Consider the following 19,922-nt stretch of genomic DNA (forward strand, 5'->3'; position numbering starts at 1 on the left):
TGCCCAAACAGGGACTTGAACCCTGGACCCTCAGATTAAAAGTCTGATGCTCTACCGACTGAGCTATCTGGGCTCTACATGTCATTTCAGGGACTAATTCCGTGCAGACAGGTTAACTGAAACAGAGAGCATTGATTGGCTACATTCAAACATATAAGAAATTCGCTGAATGCTTCTTTAAGGGTGAACTTCCTGTGTGTGCAGACAGTGGAGGTGGTTTCAGGTGTTATAAATTGGCATCTCCATGGTTCAGATGAAGAAGTGGTTCCAGTTCCTCACATGCTCACATCTGCTAGTCCACAGAGGACAGTGGTCCTATACACATAAAGAACACATACTTAATGAATGTATGTGTTTTTATAGAGGACTTCATATTGTCTGAACCTGAGGAGGAGGAGGAGGAAGTCCTGTTCATATCAGCTGACAGGACTGATTCTGGTGTCAGCACATGTTGCTTTAATCTACAAAGTGAAATTGTTATTTGTTGCCAGTCATACACTCTCAGACTCTGGATTCCATTACAGGACAATGTGGACCTCATGACAGTGTTGTATGGAAAGCCAGTTCAGTTCATTTCTTGATATTAAATATTTTATTTCTCGCACTAGTAAGGCAAAACGTTGCACTAGTTAACTAGTGAATGCATTTAGACCTGGTTAGTATTGGGTGTATGTGCTTCAGGGATGTTATTTTAGGTTTGTTGTTTGTATTCATGTTAGTAAACTTGATTAGTTTTTGTGTTGTGTCTCCTTTCTATTGGCTGTTGGCAACACGTGTTTGCAGATGGGTTAAGGGTGAGCCTATTAGAATATGAGAGAGCCTGTTCATGAAGAAGGTCATGACTGAACAGTGTATGAACGTTCAGGGAGAGCAGCTCACTGTTCACTGGTGCTTTTGTTCTTTTGTGAAAAGGTAACGGCAATTAAATAAAGAGATGTTTGTTTCAAATAACACAAGTTAAAGCTGTGCCTGTTTTTATTGCACAGTCAAACTAATTTCATGACAAATAGCCTATATCATAGAATTTTAGTCGACTAAAACTAGACTAAAAGTTAAAAAATGTTGATGACTAAAATGTGACTAAAATCAAATGACATTTTAGTCACAAGACTAAAATAAAAACTAAATCAAAAATTGCTGCCAATTATAGGTATGCTTACAATGAAGGGTTAACTACCAAATAATGTAATTGTCAGAAACAGAACTCAGCCTCATAAATATCCATTTTTACAGTGAGCTCCCAAGGAGCCATGCACAATCACTACCTTCACATAAAATAAACCACATCATAAAGTGCTGCTTACCTTTCAGAGGAATCAAACTTCTGAAAGCAATATGGCGCCCTGCATAAACTTCTCTCAGCAACTACGGTGTCACTGAAGAAAAGTGCAGCATGGGAGCTGTCACTCCAACCAAACCAACCGTGCCTCTGCACCACCTGCTGGCCAACCGGAACAGACTTACATGTATATCTGCATATCTAATGGTTGTTCTGTATCGTCTTTATTTTTACTTTATCTGTTGTTATGCTGCTCAGGACCTTGTTTCGATGCTGCTGCAATGACTTCATGTTCCTCGGCCACACTTGGAGGAGCTGTTCACGTCCACAGGGAGGAAAGGAGACAGCGTGCTGATGGAGCAAACTCTGTTTACCATGTGGGGTAACATCGGCTTACAAGGATTCAACCTCCAATCTCAAAAACACATTATGGTAAGAAGTCTTATGTCTGTATTTGTGTATTTGTAAATATTAATAAAACAGTTTTACAAATATTTGATTTCACGCCTTTGCGTCTAGATCAATCGATGCGAAAATCGAAGCAAGTGAACCTGTGACTAATTAATCTGGGTCTACGCTGCGTCTTCTGCTGCTGTCCAACAACACTCCGCCGCATCCGTGTCCGGCTGCCGTTAAAAGAAAACAAGCGGTCGCTGCAGCAGTCATACAGCTAACATCAGGAGGAACATGCTAAACAAACAGTGACACATTCAACAGAAGGAACTCTACAGTACGAGAGCAGGTAGGAGTTTTCTCTGAGACATAGAAAGTGTCATCTAAGAACTTCCCGTTTGTGAGCCCAGAGATAGCGAGTAGGATGTCAAAATGAGTGACAGCATGTAGCTCAGTCAGCAGGATAAAACCTGTTTGTAGTGCCTTTCACTGAACATGGAGGCCTTTCTTCATGGCTGTTCACTTTAATGAAGATGTGTTAAAGCACCAGAGCTGCTGAACTCCTTGTGTGTGAGAGCCTGTTTGGTTTATGTCATTTGAAATTGAACATGATCAAAGTGTCGTGCGTTCACATTAACTTTATTAATACCCATGGAGTCATTGGGTTGTGTTAGCAGCATATACAACAACTGACAGTAAACACAATGCATGTGTTGATGATTTTCTGTGTCCTCTTCACAGATACTGTGTGTTGATACCCCAGTATTTTCTGAGCCAGTCATCTACAAAGTAAGTTACTAACACAGCCACAACTGTTATGTTGTGTTATTTTAAATGATACAATGATTCTGTACATGGTTTGTAAACCTTCAGCTGTAATGGAAACAGTAGTGCTTTTTATATTGTTTGAATGGAAATGTAACCGTGCCCTGACAGATTTGTTTTCTTCTTTTCTTCTTCTTAGAATTCTTTTCTTCTTTCGCATTAAAAAGAAGAAAATTAATCATAATATTAATTAATAATAATTAAGAAGGAGAGGTTGGTGTCTTTAGATAAGCATGTGTTTCAGAGATTCAGTGTAGTTTTGAGTGTGAGTACCAGTATGTGTTTGGCATGGTGTGCTGCTGATTTTGATTGAGCTTTGTATTCTTTCAGGTCTTGTATACATTCAAAATGAGTACTGTGATTAAGTTTGTGCGGCATTATTATCAATACGTAGGGAGTGGCAGAGATGCCTGATTGTCAGGGCTCCTTGTACAAACAGAGCACAGTGTTGAGTAATAGGGCATAGAAACTTCAAGGTCCGCCAAAGAAACTGTTATTACTAACAGCAGCGTTACAGTGAGGAAACATACAATAATTATTCTATAACCCTATTCCCAGTTTGTTTGGGTGTTGTCAGAGCTTATTGCCTTTGATTAGGTGGTTGTTGTTGCAAAGAGCGTAAGGGAACCACACAGCCTCTGCTCTCTTGTTTCTGTGCTCCTGTAATACCTTTCATTCTGCTCTGTAGCCACTTAAGGTTTATATCCATTTTGATGTTGTTGTTGTCACATACACACTGTCACAAATGTTTAATTGAACGCTGGCTATCATACACGGGAAGAGGGATGCGATAGACGTGTATCCAGTGATTAGCCTGGCTGCCTCTCTAAACCCCTCTGGAAATGGTAAAAGCATTTTTGTAACTTCTATACAGATCCACAGTTTACTAAACATCGCAGATTGACACTAAGAGGCAAGAGATGGTGTAAACTAGCACACAGAAAGATGTTTTATATAGGCTACTATGAATGAGCTGAGACACTCCATAAATCATGTGTACAGGTGTACCTGAAGGGGCAGATGGAAGCTACAGACAGCAGGTCATCAGCTCTAACAGAAGAGACGACTCAACAAAAAGGCACGAGACGTCGTACAATATGTGGTCTTAATAATACAGTTACATTGTTCTAAGTGTTTTGTTGTTGGATTTCAGTTACCACCCCCATGTACGTTGGTATCAGACGGTCAACTGTGCAGTTGCAAGAGTGATCTTGGTGAACCCAGAAAGTCAGCGCTGTGATTTCTTCTCTGACAGAGTCATCTACAGGTCTGTCAGGACCAGACCACCAGTGTTTGCTCACTCACTTTCATCACATCCAACATTCAGTGGAACTTTCTGTCCAGAGCATTTTACACTGGTGGTAGTGGGTACATGTTCGGCATGCCAGTCTGTAAACTAGACAAACAAACGGTGTCACACAGTTCCGGGTTACAGTTTAATGTAAAGGGCATCTCATTCAGTCACTTTCCTTTGGTGCTACTGTGATTGTTCTGTATTCTGTTGTTTCTGAATAATACAGCTGTCTCATAATTGGATTTAAAGGAAATCTACATTTAATTTGTGATTACATTATCATGAAATTTGATTGGCCTAACATTATACTAATTTAGCAAAGATATCTTTACTCTGCTGCAGTTACATTCATTCATGTCAGGGAACAAACTTCTTTGTTTGCACAGACTCAATATACCCGCCCTCATTTGTGTCAGATTTTCATTGTATACATTACATAACAGTAGAATAAAGCTTGCCCATCTGATTCCTAAGACCTTCTATCAGCAGCAAATATGTAACTTGGTTGTTGGTGCATTTCTTGACTGTCAGTATACATGATTCCTTGTGGTTGCTCACCTGTGGGAAGCTTCCAAGGAATTATAGTGGTTTATTGGTTCACCCTGACAAAGAATGAGGAGGGATATAGGGGGAGATTATAGAGTTTGAGAGATGATCATGAAACAATGTAGAATATTAATGTTCCCTTTTGTGTTTTTGCAAATTGAAATCGTAAATTGCCTTAAATGCTTCAGAATTGCAAACAAGTGACCTGGTATGGAGGAAACTTGGAGTGTGTTGATGCCCTCTTTTTGTTCTGCAGTGGCAGAGTGAATGGTCGTCAGTACAGAGCCGACCTGGAGCTTTACCAGAATATTGTTGCTGAACAGTGCTGCTGGGAAATGAAGTCCAACCAACCCGTTCTCAAACTAGTCAAACAGCAGCAGGGACACTGGGAAAGACTTGTCAGGACTAAGGTACTCAACTTGTGTTCAGTCTACAGCAGAAATATAGAATTTTTCCACATCGTCTTTTGATTGATTTCAAAGGTGATTTATCTTTCTAGAATATTTTTGTGAAAATGTTACTTTTGAATTATTAGTCAGTAAAAATATTCTCGCTTGCTGTCAAAGTAAATAGTGGCCAGTATAGAGTAAGTAATAAGAGTAATCAGAGTAAGTAATTCTCACGAAATACTAAGTGGTATCAAGAAGTATGAAAAAAAAACATATAAAATAAATAACATAAAAAAAACTATGAAACCTGTAGTAATATACAAATGGTCCACCAGAGGGAGCCAGCGCGAGTGTGTGTGTGTGTATATATATTTATATACCAAGCGAGAATTCACATTTAAATGTAAGTAAAGAGCAGTAGTTGGAGAGTTTTAAAATGCTAGTAGCATTAAGAAAATGAGTTTTATATTTACAAACATGACGTCCTGTTGATACGAGGCGCTGTAAACTAAACGTTTTGATTGAATGTTGTTTCTGGACTGTTTACTGTAGTATAGTATAAAGTATAGTTCACGTGAGGAGCAATATTATCGTTATTATATCAAACGGTCATTCTGCCTGTTGTCATTTTGTTGTAGGAGGAGCAGAGAGAAACAGAAGAAACCTGACAATTGATAACGGAGGAGATGAGGCTGGAGAGGGAGGGAGAGAGAGAGAGAGAGGGAGGGAGAGACAGGAGAGAGAGAGAGGGAGGGAGAGACAGGAGAGAGGGAGAGGGAGGGAGAGGGAGAGAGAGAGAGAGGGAGGGAGAGAGAGAGAGGAGAGCAAGAGGGAGAGAGAGAGAGGGAGGGAGAGACAGGAGAGAGAGAGAGGGAGAGAGAGAAAGGGAGGGAGAGAGAGAGGAGAGAGAGAGAAAGGGAGGGAGAGACAGGAGAGAGAGAGAGGGAGAGGAAAGAGAGAGAGAAAGAGAGGGAGGGAGGGAGAGAGAGAGAGGAGAGCAAGAGGGAGAGAGAGAGAGGGAGGGAGAGACAGGAGAGAGAGAGAGGGAGGGAGAGAGAGAGACAGGAGAGAGAGAGAGGGAGAGGAAAGAGAGAGAGAAAGAGAGGGAGGGAGAGAGAGAGGAGGAGAGCAAGAGGGAGAGAGAGAGAGGGAGGGAGAGAGAGAGAGAGGAGAGAGCAAGAGGGAGACAGAGAGAGGGAGGGAGAGAGAGAGAGGGAGGGAGAGACAGGAGAGAGAGAGAGAGAGAGAGAGATAGAGAGGGAGGGAGGGGGGGAGAGAGACAAGTTATGTTACAAGTTGGGAGGCTCAGGCATTATTTTATATCAGTCAGGTCAAAGTTTATCCAAAATATTGAGTTGGAGTTATTAGTGTTTGTATTGCAGCAGTTTTAAATGGTGTTTTCCACTTAGGTCCATTAACTCCTATTATAATACTACATTTTAATATCAGAGCCATAACAACATGGAATCATGCATTTCTTAATGTAAGGGTTTCATTTGTGAGGACATGTCAAAGTTCATGATCATAAATTCAGCTTCACATTCTTCATTTCACTGCTTCTAAGACAAAAACATGTTCTGACCTGAAATCACAGTCAGTGATTCAAATGAAAGTGAAACATCATCAACATTTAAAGCACAAAGTTGAAGCTGCTGTCACTTCCACACACTCTGCTTCTACACACAGCACAGACTCACTGAGGAACCAGGATACAACCTGAACCCAGCATGTAGAGGCTGAGTGAATGTGGTGCTGAAGGTGTGGAGGTGGATCAGTGTGTCAGAGGAGACTCTGTAGAAGGACAGAGTGCCAGCAGGACAGTCCACATACACTGCTGCTCTGTGAGAGACAGAGGAGGAGGAGATGGATGTTCCTGTGTTATTGTGACGGACAGAGTAACCACGACGATCAGAGCAGCTCAGACTCCAGGACTGATTGTTTTCTCCAAACCTGCAGTCATCACTGTTTCCTTTCCTTCTGATTCTTCTGTAACTCACTGATATATAAACCCATCCTCTCCACTCGACCTCCCAGTAACAGCGACCAGTCAGAACATTTCTACACAGCAGCTGAGGCCACCTGTCAAATCTGTCTGGATGATCAGGATATGGCTGCTCCTCCTCCACATGTGTCACCTTCCTGTTGTTGTCAGACAGTTTGAGCTTTGTGTGCACTGAGTTTGTGTCGACTTCAAGTTGACAGAAATCTGATGGAGAGAAAAAGACACAGCTGCAGTTTATCATCTGACACATCTGATGGCTTCATTCTGTCTTTACTGACTGATGTGTTGTTCATTCATACAAAGTTTATCATCAGACTTTTTGTCACTAATGTTTGAATGAACAAACACACAACTATCAGCTTTGTGTTCAAACACAAACTGGATATTTGCAGCAATGTGAGTAAAGACAGACGACACATTTAGAACATGAGAAGAACAGCAGCATCAACTGTATCATTGGATAAAGAGCATCATCCAAAAGCTCCTTCATCAGAGTCTGGAGGAGGATCTGGACTGAAAGACCAGACTCAGACCTCCTGATCTATCCTGATATTGTTCCACTGTTACTATTGTAAATACTTATTCCGCTTCTGTATTATTCTCCTTCTTCTGGACACATTTTCAGCAGAACTAGTCCCACAGCTTTAATGTGAGCGACCTGAAACTTTTACAGGACGTCCGGCTGTACCGGGACACCTGTGCTGTGACTTTTCTTTCCGTTCCGACGTACGGTTTTCACGTAAATCGCAAAAAACCAGTGGGCGAACGACATAGATGGTGAATGGGAAGAGAGAGAGAAAAAGGCAAAAGTCACAAAACCAGGAAGCCAAAAACTGAGGGAGCTGTTTCCATGGTAACCTCCACAGGTGCTCTGACTGACTTCTCTGATGACATCAGCAAAGATGGCCGCTCCCATTAACAATGCATTGGGTTCATTCAAACCAATGTAACTTCACTGTATTGATCCATAGAGAGGCAGACACACACACACACACACACACACACACACACACACTGATTTTCAAAATAAAAGCCTCCAAATCATTACAGACCTTACTAGGCCTGGTAAACTACACACAAGCCACCCAGAAATATGCAGACACACACACTATACACACCTGCCAACACACAGACACACAAACATGGATTTTCAAAATAAAAGACCCTGCACAATAACAGGATATGGCTGACGTGTAGAATTTCAAAATAAAACACTTAAACATGTTTTAACATGCATTAGGGAGTGTCTCCAACCCACCCCCCACACACACACACACTTACACAGACACACACTGATTTTCAAAATAAAAGCCTCTAATTCATTTCACAGCTAACTAGCGCTAGCCACCCCTACAAATTATACATCAAATCGACCGGCTCGGGCAGGACTACTACCCTCTGAGGTTTGGTAGCGATCGGATAAACGGTGTTTGAAAAAATCCAGAAAAACTGCGATCAACCCTCCACACAGGCATCAAATCACTGTCAAACTTTGAAGGCATGGTGTTTGGGCATGCTTTCACACAGAACCTTCATTCAAAATGTAAAATGTAGATAAACATTAGACCTCTGACATATTGAGTCCCCATGTCTGTGCCACTTTTTGTTTTGACAGGAAAGCCACTTAAGCTGACCTAACCCCCCTCATAGGAAATAATGGGAAACTGGTGAGATCCCTGACAAAACCCAGCTAACTTTGGAAGCCTATCAGTCTGGCATGCCTCTACACAGAATATTCATTTCAACTGCAAACTGCTCATAAGGAGTTGGACTTTATCATACTGAGTCCTCATGTTCATGTCTTTTACCAAACTTCATAAAATAGCAGCCAAAGTCACATCCACATCTTTAGGATTCCTCCATTCAGAATGAATGGAGAAGCTTGGGGCCTATTAAACCTTATATAAAACCAATCAGAAACACTGTAAAAGCATGAAATGTCATCAGTGGCATCTTTCACATCTGCCGGTGATCAGGAATGAGGTTTGGTGGTATATAATGGGGCGGACCGGCAGCAGAGTGTGGGTGAGCGCGCATTGGCCCACTCAAAATTTCTTGTGAAATTTTCTAGGTTATATATACAATAGTTATTTCTATTTTCTTTCCTGTTTGGTTCTTCTGTCCTTATGTTCCTTTCTTTGGTTGGGATTGTTGGTGCATTATCATTGAGGGTTCTTCCTGTAGAACAGACCAAAAGTCCAGTTCATATGTTCACTGGGCCGAAGCCTCTGTCATAAAATCAATAATGTCATAATATGCCACCAGTACTGTTGTCCACAGGATGAAATCACACGTTTAAAAATGATTATTATTTATATATATTTAACATTTCACCACAAGATGGCAGCAAACATGGTCAAACTCTCACCACCCTGTTTTGCCAGTGATCTGTGTTTTTTTTTTTTTTTTTATTGCCCATTTCTAAAATGGCAAGTGTGAGTAAGAAAAGGAAGGTTGACAGCGAAGGCCGAAGTTTCAGGACAAGTGGAAATGGAAGAAGAATGTGAGGGCAAGACATCTTGCACATTGAAACCTGTTTTGGAGCCAGACCTGCCCCCTTTACTGCAGCTGAGAGCCCAGTCTCTTCCTTCTCATCAGAGGTCCCTCGTTAATCGCGGGGTTACGTTCCAAAAATAACCCGCAAAAGGTGAAATCCGTGAAGTGATCGGCTTTATTTTTTACAGTTATTCTAGATGCTTTAAGGCTGTGAACCCTCACTACACACTTTATACTCCTTTCTCTCCTGTTCAAACACTGTCAGAGTTCAAACCTTCATAAAAATAAGTCCAGTGTTACAGAATGAAACCAAAGCACAAAGCAAAATAAAAGGAAATATAATAACTGAAGATTAAAAAATGGTTTGTGAAATGGAAGTTGTGGCGGCTGCACTAAAATGAATGATAAGTTAATGTGGTCTGTCATTTAAAAGATGACTGGACATACTTTCTATCTACTGACAGGGCGCCGCCATGACGGTTGGAAAGCTGCCCCGTGATTGGTTGAATGGAAATGCTGCATTGTGCTGAAAATCAGGGCGTTTGTAGCAGATTGGGAAAAAAGGGAAGAAGCGGTGCAGGGAAACATGGCGGATAACGTGTTTTGTTACTAATTGATTAGAAACTTTAAACAGAGACCCCGTGTGAAACTTATTTTGGTGGTAACTCGTTTTCTTAAACAGTGGCGTTTCTCGCCCTAACCCTAACCCTAATAATGCTGCTCACAGCTCAGTGTCTCAGTGTCTTCACTCTTCAGTCCATCAGTCCAGTCTGACCCTTTGGATGAGATTCTTTGTGTCTGAGTCCTGCCTGCTTTTGGACTGTGGAGCTGTTTCTTCCTGTGTTTGGACCTTTTCAACCCTTTGTGGTCTCTTATTGGATTTTGTCTTTTGTCTGCTTTGGTTGTCTCTGTTATGTCCCAGGCTGAGGGGAAACCCACACACAGCATGTCTGCACCTCCCCACTCGTCCCCACTCTCAGATCGGCAGCTACACAGGCTGGTTTCAGTGTTAGGCTGCAGTTCATGAACTCAGAGCTGAGCAGTGCCCAAACAAACACAGAGACACTACAACACACTAAAGCTCCCTAACAAGAGAAAAAAGGAAAACCAATGACAAAGCTGGAACCTAAAACTCCTGCTGGGGAGTAATAAACTCCAGTAAACACCAAAGAAATCCAACCGCCGAGGCTGCGCTACAACAGCTCTGATGGACTGATAGAACACTGACTCATGCACAATAACATGAGGAAAGACTGAGTCAAACTTACACCTCCTTGGAACAGGTTTTAACCTCTGCTCTCCACCATGCTCCACCCTGCAGGAAGAAACACAGTCAGAATGATTTTCTAACCAACATGAGTCCAAACTGCTGATCAACATGAAGCAGAGTTCCTCAGTTTGTCAGAGACACACAAACAGACTGAAACTCATCTGTGTCGACTCCAGAAGAGTCTCTCCTGATCTGCTCTGTGTTTATTCATGTCCTCCATTCTGTGAAATATTGCTCTCTGTCAGTGCTTTACTGTAAAATCCTCTTCATGCAGCAACAGTGTAGGTTTGATCTCAGCATTGTGCATTTATCCAAAGCAGCAAACAAGCCACACTGTCTCTGACTGTTTGTTCCTTTCACTCTATATGCAAACACAAGCCTGGTTCACATGTGTCATGGATGGAAGAGTTTCTGACACACTTCAAATAAATACATTCACTCATGTCTGTGTGTAGTTTTTACAGTGATAATATTGTAGTGTCTCCCTGCTCTCTGTCTCTGACTGAAGGAACTCCTCCTTCTACCATTGTGTTGTCTCCTCTGAAGCTTCACATATGGATTGTTTCAGGAACATTTGTTTGTGGAAATAATTCAGTGGTTCTTACAGCTGAGGACATTAATAAGTAGGGCATCATTTAGTATTTGATCTGCACTAAGTGTGACTGAAAATCAGTCTGTATGTATTTTGACATGAAGAACGTGTATAAAGAAAAGTGAAGTTAACATGATGGACACTTAATGATGGAGGAAGATGAACATCAGGGATCAGTGATTATTTCTTCTCTGCAGTTTCAGTCCATCCATCAACAGCTGTGGATATATGAGCTAAACTGACAGACTGAGGAGGACTCATGCTCTGTGGTCTCTGTGTACCTGAGAGTCTTCAGACTACAATCTGGACTGTTGAGTAAAGCAGACAGCAGCTTCACTCCTGAGTCTCCTGGATGATTGTAGCTCAGGTCCAGCTCTCTCAGATAGGAGGGGTTGGAGGTCAGAGCCGAGGCCAGAGAAGCACAGCCCTCCTGTGTGATCAGACAACCTGACAGACTGGAGGTACAAAACATGTCATGAACTCAAGAAGAAAGAAGGAAAATCCAACAGATCTTCAACATGAACATGAAGCAGAATTTAACTGATGATCAAAAAGCTGGATCCTGACCTGAGAGTCTCCAGTCTGCAGTCTGGACTCTTCAGTCCACGAGACAGCTGCTTCACTCCTGAATCCTGCAGGTCGTTATTATCCAGATCCAGCCCTCTCAGACTAGAGGACTGGGAGCTGAGGACTGAGGACAGAGCTTCACAGCTTCTCTCTGAGAGGTTACAGCTGCTCAGCCTGAAAGAAATGAAATGTGTACATTTAACAATACTGAATAATTGTAAAAAGTAGAGCAGTGCAATGAAAAAAACAATTCTACAACATGAAAGGACACTATTGTCTAAGCTTAGTAATGTCAGTGGTTATAATTTGTGAATTATGTTTGTACCTACTTTATTATTAATCATCGGCGAATCATCAAATTAATCCTTACTGACACATAGTGACTGCTGCAGTGCATGAACTGAATGAGCGAATGAATGAATGCATCAATAACCAGTTACAAAATTTGTTCTAAATAATGAAAATCAAGGTGTCAATGTTTTATTGTTCATATAAAAATCAACCATGTTTGAAATGGTTCATAAATCCACCTACAGAACTTTGTTGGAGGCTTTGACCACTGGCAGCAGCCTCAGAAGAGCCTCCTCTGAAGCAGAGTATTTCTTCAGGTCAAACACCTCCAGATCTTCTTCTGATGACAGTAAGATGAAGACCAGAGCTGACCACTGAGCAGGAGACAGTTTATCTGTGGAGAGACGTCCTGATCTCAGGGCCTGTTGGATCTCCTCCACTAGAGAACGATCATTCAGTTCATTCAGACAGTGGAACAGATTGATGCTTCTCTCTGCAGACACATTCTCACTGATCTTCTTCTTGATGTACTGGACTGTTTCCTGATTGGTCTGTGAGCTACTTCCTGTCTGTGTCAGCAGGCCCCGTAGAAGAGTCTGATTGGTCTCCAGTGAAAGACCCAGGAGGAAGCGGAGGAACAAGTCCAGGTGTCCATTTGGACTCTGTAAGGACTTGTCCACAGCACTCCGGTGGAGGTGTTTTAGTTTGGATTTGTGTCTAATGACTTTAGACCACCAAGATTGTTCCAGCAGGTTGACAGCAGAGCTGATGAAGGTCAGATGGACATGAAGAGCAGCCAGAAACTCCTGAACACTCAGGTGGATGAAGCAGAAGACCTTGTCTTCCTCTTTGAAGATCTGTGTGAACACTCCTGATTTCACTGGGGCTGGTTTATCGATGCCACAGTCTGTCAGGTCTGATTCATAGAAGATCAGGTTTCCTTTCTGCAGCTGATCAAACGCCAGTTTTCCCAGAGACTGGATCATCTCCCTGCTCTCTGGGCTCCAGTGTGAATCTGTCTGAGTTCCTCCATCATACTTTACCTTCTTCACTTTGGTCTGAACCACCAGGAAGCGGATATACATCTCAGTCAGGGACTTGGGCAGCTCTGCTCCCTCTCTGGTTTCCAACATGTCCTCCAGAACTCCAGCAGTGATCCAGCAGAAGACTGGGATGTGGCACATGTTGTGGACGATTCGTGATGTCTTGATGTGGGAGATGATCCTGCTGGCCTGCTCCTCCCCTCTGAATCTCTTCCTGAAGTACTCCTCCTTCTGTGGGTCAGTGAACCCTCTGACCTCTGTCACCACGTCCACACAGTCAGTAGGGATCTGATCGGCTGCTGCAGGTCTTGTGGTTATCCATATGCGAGCGGAACGCAGCAGTTTTCCATTGATGAGGTTTTTCACCAAGATATCGGTGGTGGTGGACTTAGTTACATCAACAGAGTGACTATCATCAACATGAAGGTCCAGATGAAGGCGGCTCTCATCCAGTCCGTCAAACACAAACAGAAGCTTGAATTCACTCTTGTCGTAGTTGCTGTTTCCTGATGACTGCAGAGCAGTAAAGATGCAATTAAGAGCCTCCTCTTTGATGTCCACAGCCTCTGGGATACATTCATGAATGAGATTTGCCAAACTGAACTGTTTTCCCATCCGTGGATTCAGCTGGCGGAAGTAGAAGGGGAAAATGAGATGCACATCTTGATTGGCTGTTCCTTCAGCCCAGTCCAGAACAAACTTTTGCACCAGGAAGGTCTTTCCAATTCCTGCGATTCCGTTGGTCAGCACTGTTTTTATGGGTCTGTATTCTCCAGAAGGATGTTGGAACATGTCTCTGGGTTTGACAGATTTTTCAGTGTCTCTGGGCCTCGAGGCTTTCTGGATCTGTTGGACCTCATGCTGTGTGTTGTCAGGGCTGGCTGTGATGTATAGCTTTGTGTAGATATCAACCAGACGCTTTTTTTGTATTGCCGAGCCTTCTTGTGCACACAGAAACCTGTCCTGGAAGTGTGATTGGAGTTTCTGTTGGTAATATGTAATGTGATGTGGTTCTGGCACTGGAACCATCCCATCTGTGTCAAAAACAGTGAGTAGGTTAGTGTGTGTACACATACAGGCACTGAGCATTAACTTTTAGAGACAGCCCAGTCTGTTCCTACAAAGCAATACAGATCCATCATTGTCCAAAACACGTCTCTGATGCAGATGATTCAAGATGGGGGACACAAAAGTGCCACACTGTTCGACACCCATAAGAGCCAGAGCCGTGTTCTAATGGGAAAGTGTTAAAGCTACAATCAGAACATCGTATCTGTGTGAATCAAGTTCCTCAGTCCTACTCTTCCTTTCATGATAGGTTGGTGCCCCCTGCAGTGCGAGCATGGAAACAGCAAAACGGACCTGAAAGTGGCAAACCTTTGTCTCTGGATAATGTGGATGATTCTGTAAAGAGGCTGGTGGTTTGTTATGTCATTGTTAGTTATAAGCATGTGTGTGTCAAGGGAAGTGGAAAAAGTGGAAAGAGTTAAACAGTGTTTAAGGTGCTCTGATCACTTGCTTTGTCTTTCAGACTTACGAAGCGATATTTTCGACTGCTTTCTTTATTACCTACATGACATATTAAAACTTCATACTTGTACTTTTACTTACAATACTTGAGTACATTTTAAAGGAGAGACAGCGAGATCCCAAAGTGGAATTTGGTGGCACATACCACTATCGAAGTGGTATGCCCCGCCTAATCAGATAAGCTGGTTTCAGTGTTAGGCTGCAGTTCATGAACTCAGAGGGGAGCAGTGCCCAAATCAACAAACAAAAAGACACTAAAACACACTAAGGTTCCCTAACAAAAGATAAAAAAAATGGCAAAGCTGGAACCTAAAACTCCTGACCCAAAAACAGGAGAACAAAGAAAAAGGGCGTCTCCCTCCTACAAGCTGCAGCTACACATGACAATATATACAGAGCTACTTACAAATGACAATGACTGATCCAAAAGCAAGATGGACTCCAGCTACACAAACACATCAACACAACAGGTACTCAGACACAGACTAAAGACACACAAATCATCTGGCTCATGTGAGAGTGGAAGTGAGGAGGACATGAGACTAAAAAGACACCTGGGACATGCTAGCAGGTCACAGTCCATATTCACTCCAATGACATCACATCCAGACGTTTGATGGACAAAAGCCTTTTTCTTGTTGCATATGTGGGTCAGAACAATAAGGATCCAGTAAGTGTGCAATGACACTGTGACTGAATACAAGAGACAAATGTCCATTAAAGACAGGACTTCTGATGGACTGATAGAACACTGACTCATGCACAATAACATGAGGAAAGACTGAGTCAAACTTACCCTTCCTCACATCAGGTTTTAACCTCTGCTCTCCACCATGCTCCACCCTGCAGGAAGAAACACATTCTGACTGTGTTATATCAAAGGCTGTCATGTGTGTAGCTACGTTGGTTGGCAGCATCAAAACACATGTGAGACAGTGAGCACGAGACACAAGAGATGGCAGCCAAAAAGAACGTCTGTATAAGGAGCTATTCTGTAATGAAACCTGTCAGTCATGTAAAGTTCACTAATGAAATTAGTTCATCATAATAATAACTGATGCATGGCATCTAACAGGCTAATCGCTGCACAATAGTCCTAACAGTCCTCTTAAGGTCTCCTTTAGAAAACAGGACACTCATAGTATTTCTGAAAACCATCTTACATACACTCAACAAAAATATAAACGCAACACTTTTGTTTTTGCTCCCATGTTTCATGAGATGGACTTGAAGATCTAAACTTCATTCCAGATACACAATATTACCATTCCTCTCAAACAGTGTTCACAAATCTGTCTAAATGTGTGATAGTGAGCACTTCTGCTTTGCTGAGATAATCCATCCCACCTCACAGGTGTGCCACATCAAGATGCTGATCTGACATCATGATTAGTGCACAGGTGTACCTTAAACTGCCCACAATAAAAGGCCACCCTGAAATGTGCATTTTGTTTCTGCTTTATTGGCGGTCTGGGGACCAGTCTGGGGACCAACCAGTCAGTATCTGGTGTGACCACCATTTGCCTCATGCAGTGCAACACATCTTCTTCGCATAGAGTTTATCAGATTGTCTATTGTGGCCTGTGGAATGTTGGTCCACTCCTCTTCAATGGCTGTGCGAAGTTGCTGGATATTAGTGGGAACTGGTGCACGCTGTCGTATACGCCGGTCAAGCACATCCCAAACATGTTCAATGGGTGACATGTCCGGTGAGTATGCTGGCCATGCAAGAACTGGGACATTTTCAGCTTCCAAGAATTGTGTACAGATCCTTGCAACATGGGGCCGTGCATTATCTTGCTGAAACATGAGGTGATGTTCATGGATGTATGGCACAACAATGGGCCTCAGGATCTCATCACGGTATCTCTGTGCATTCAAAATGCCATCAATAAAATGCACCTGTGTTCTTCGTCCATAACAGATGCCTGCCCATACCATGACCCCACCACCACCATGGGCCACTCGATCCACAACATTGACATCAGCAAAGCGCTCACCCACACGACGCCACACACGCTGTCTGCCATCTGCCCTGAACAATGTAAACCGAGATTCATCCGTGAAGAGAACACCTCTCCAACGTGCTAGACGCCATCGAATGTGAGCATTTGCCCACTCAAGTCTGTTACGGCGACAATCTGGAGTCAGGTTAAGACCCCGATGAGGACGACGAGCATGCAGTTGAGCTTCCCTGAGATGGTTTCTGACAGTTTGTGCAGAAATTGTTTGGTTATGCAAACCAATTGTTTCAGCAGCTGTCTGAGTGGCTGGTCTCAGACGATCTCGGAGGTGAACCTGCTGGATGTGGAGGTCCTGGGCTGGTGTGGTTACTCGTGGTCTGCGGTTGTGAGGCCGGTTGGATGTACTGCCATATTCTCTGAAACGCCTTTGGAGACGGCTTATGGTGGAGAAATGAACATTCAATGCACGAGCAACAGATCTGGTTGACATTCCTGCTGTCAGCATGCCAATTGCACGCTCCCTCAATGCTTGTGGCATCTGTGGCATTTTGCTGTGAGACAAAACTGCACATTTCAGGGTGGCCTTTTATTGTGGGCAGTTTGAGGTACACCTGTGCACTAATCATGATGTCAGATCAGCATCTTGATGTGGCACACCTGTGAGGTGGGATGGATTATCTCAGCAAAGCAGAAGTGCTCACTATCACACATTTAGACAGATTTGTGAACAATGTTTGAGAGGAATGGTAATATTGTGTATCTGGAATGAAGTTTAGATCTTCAAGTCCATCTCATGAAACATGGGAGCAAAAACAAAAGTGTTGCGTTTATATTTTTGTTGAGTGTATGTTCACAAAGAAACCAGGGAAGATGAAGCATTTGCTAATGATAATATGGAGTAAGGAGGCGTTCAGTTCATGTGTTGTGCTTAAAAATATTGTTCATATTACGATGTTAAAATACATTTTCCTCTCTGTTTTTTTGAGAGTGGTTTAAAAAAAAGAAAATGGGAGATGAGTAGTTCTAGTATGGAGTTCTAAGTAATGGTCCAGCCAAATTGTCTCATGTTAATGTTGATATTTATAATCAGTTAAGCTGATAATGAGAATATTTATAATGATCATTGAGAGGCCATGTTTTACATGGTACATGGTTGTGTACACATGTGTTTATATGTCCTTATCTATATGTAAAGACATATTCTGTTATGAGAATATTATTGTAACCCTATTTTGGCCTATACAGGCCGGGTGTCTTTTCTTTATGTGGATCCCTGGGTTCAAGATCTTTCAGAGCCGAAAACTCTGTTTATATGTAAACGAAGGGAAAAGTAAAGGTAACACGAGTAAAATATAGAATATATATTGTTCCCTCATGATGACACTGGTGTTCAGGCCTGGGTGTCCTCACAGAGCTTACCTCTTATTGAGGTCATCGATGAGCAGCTGCTCGTGCGTCTGGAGGATGTGGTAGAATTTATCTTTGGCCTCTGTTCCAGCTTGCAGGAACGTGTAGAGCTCCCTGACCTTGTCCTGGCTGGTGGGCTGAGCTCTGATCCGATCATATGCTTCCTGCTGGATGACCGAGCCCAAGAGCTGGTCCAGGATGGGGTCGATGTTGCTGATTCTCTGGATCAGGTCAGCTCTGTGTTCATCCACAAAGTGCGTGTCTGAGAGGAGAGCAGAGAAAGATGATGACCTCTGTGGTGCGTTCAGGAACCCCTGCCCTCTGTCCTGTGAGGACTGATGGGCTTCAGGGTGTATAGAACGCTGAGTGCCTGACATTTCCCAGTTTGGGATCAATCAAAGAATAAAGATCATCAGTCTATCAGCTGGTTTATGGTGTGTTCAAGAGGAACTGGTGCTGACCTTTGGACTCTGCCCTCTTTGTGAGGTCAGAGAGGTCAAAGGTCAGGTCAGTAAAAACCCAAATACTCGCACTGAGGTTTGTGTGGTGTACAGAGAGAAGACTGTACTCACCGTCAGCGGGCTTTGCCATCAGTCCAGCTGTGTCTCCAACTGAAACAGAGGAGACACTGTCAGTGACAGTGGCTGGACCTTCAAAGTTTGAACTAGCTGCAAGTGAAGTAGCTGTGAACAAGTGTAGAACCTGCAGAGTTATAGAGTTGTCTGAAGAGGGTTCACTGCTCCTCCAAGCAGCTTCATGTAGTTCTAACATGCCTCTCGTTTCAGGTGTCTTCACTTCCTTGTGTCTCCTCTGCTGATCACCTGCTGGCCCTAATGTGTCTCACCTGTGTCCTGTTTTTTCCTGCTCCTCGTGTGTTTTTCTTGCTGACATCTTTCAAATATAGTATCACAATCAGTGTTAATTTTGTTGACGAATCATTTTCGTCATAGTTTTCGTTAACGACCTTTTTTTGCTGATAAAAATGAGACGATAACTAAATAAAAACTAACGCACGGTGCCAAAAACGAAGACGAAATGTATTGACACTTTCGTCAACGAATAAAAACGAGACGAAATTATTGATGGAGACGAGATCCAGTCAGAGCAAATTTTGTTTGTGGAAGGGAGGGACGAATCAGGAGACGGCGGCAGAGAGCCAATCAGAAGTGATCTCTCTGTGTAAGGACGTTACCCCGCGATGCTGGAAGAAGGCGTACTCATGCATGGTAACACAACACAGGAGAAGAACAGACACACGGACACGTTTGATGTCAAGACAAACAGGACGGTTCAAACCGTGTGGAGCGACTATCAGCGGTAAAAACACAACAAACGTGAAGCGACGTTTGCAGACGAGTCATCGTAACTTCCGCTCAAAGATACACGTGACAAAATCTATAAATGAAAACAGCGCTGATGGTTTTACGGCATGCGCACCGTTTCTAAGTTGTCACTGAAGTGTTTTGCTGTAGTTATGGAGTATTCATGAAGGAAGTCATGACTGAACAGTGTATTCAGGGAGAGCAGCTCACTGTTCACTGGTTCTTAGGTCATAGCAATTAAATAAAGAGGTGTTTGTTTCAAATTACACAAGTTAAAGCTGTGCCTGTGTTATTGCACAATAAAACCTTAATTATTTCATTCATATTTCATCAAAAATATATATCAAAGAATTTTAGTCGACTAAAACTAGACTAAAACTTAAAAAATGTTGATGACTAATATGTGACTAAAATAAAATGACATTTTAGTCACAACACTAAAATAAAAACTAAATTAGAAATTGCTGCCAAAATTAACACTGATCACAATAAATAATCTACAGAAATACATTTGAAAATAAATATTTATATATTTATTCTCATAATAAAGGCACAATTCAAGTCCATATTTTAGGAACTAATTAACATGTACTAATTTAATGTTTACTCATTAATTTAAACTCCTGAATAAAGATTACAGGCACTTTCTGAGTGCAAAACGTTACAAGCTCTTTAAGGAAATATCAACCCACATTTATTTCAGTGTAGAAAT

General features: G+C 42.4%; 1 non-coding gene across 1 annotated transcript; it reads right to left on the reverse strand.

Annotated features, from left to right (window-relative positions):
* On the reverse strand, positions 1-73 carry trnak-uuu (transfer RNA lysine (anticodon UUU)). Its single transcript has one exon. It is a non-coding gene; the product is annotated as a tRNA-Lys (tRNA).
* Positions 74-19,922: the final 19,849 nt, after the last annotated feature.

The sequence above is a fragment of the Parambassis ranga genome, unplaced genomic scaffold (genome assembly GCF_900634625.1).
Source record: "Parambassis ranga unplaced genomic scaffold, fParRan2.1 scaffold_22_arrow_ctg1, whole genome shotgun sequence".
NCBI classification, from domain to species: domain Eukaryota; kingdom Metazoa; phylum Chordata; class Actinopteri; family Ambassidae; genus Parambassis; species Parambassis ranga.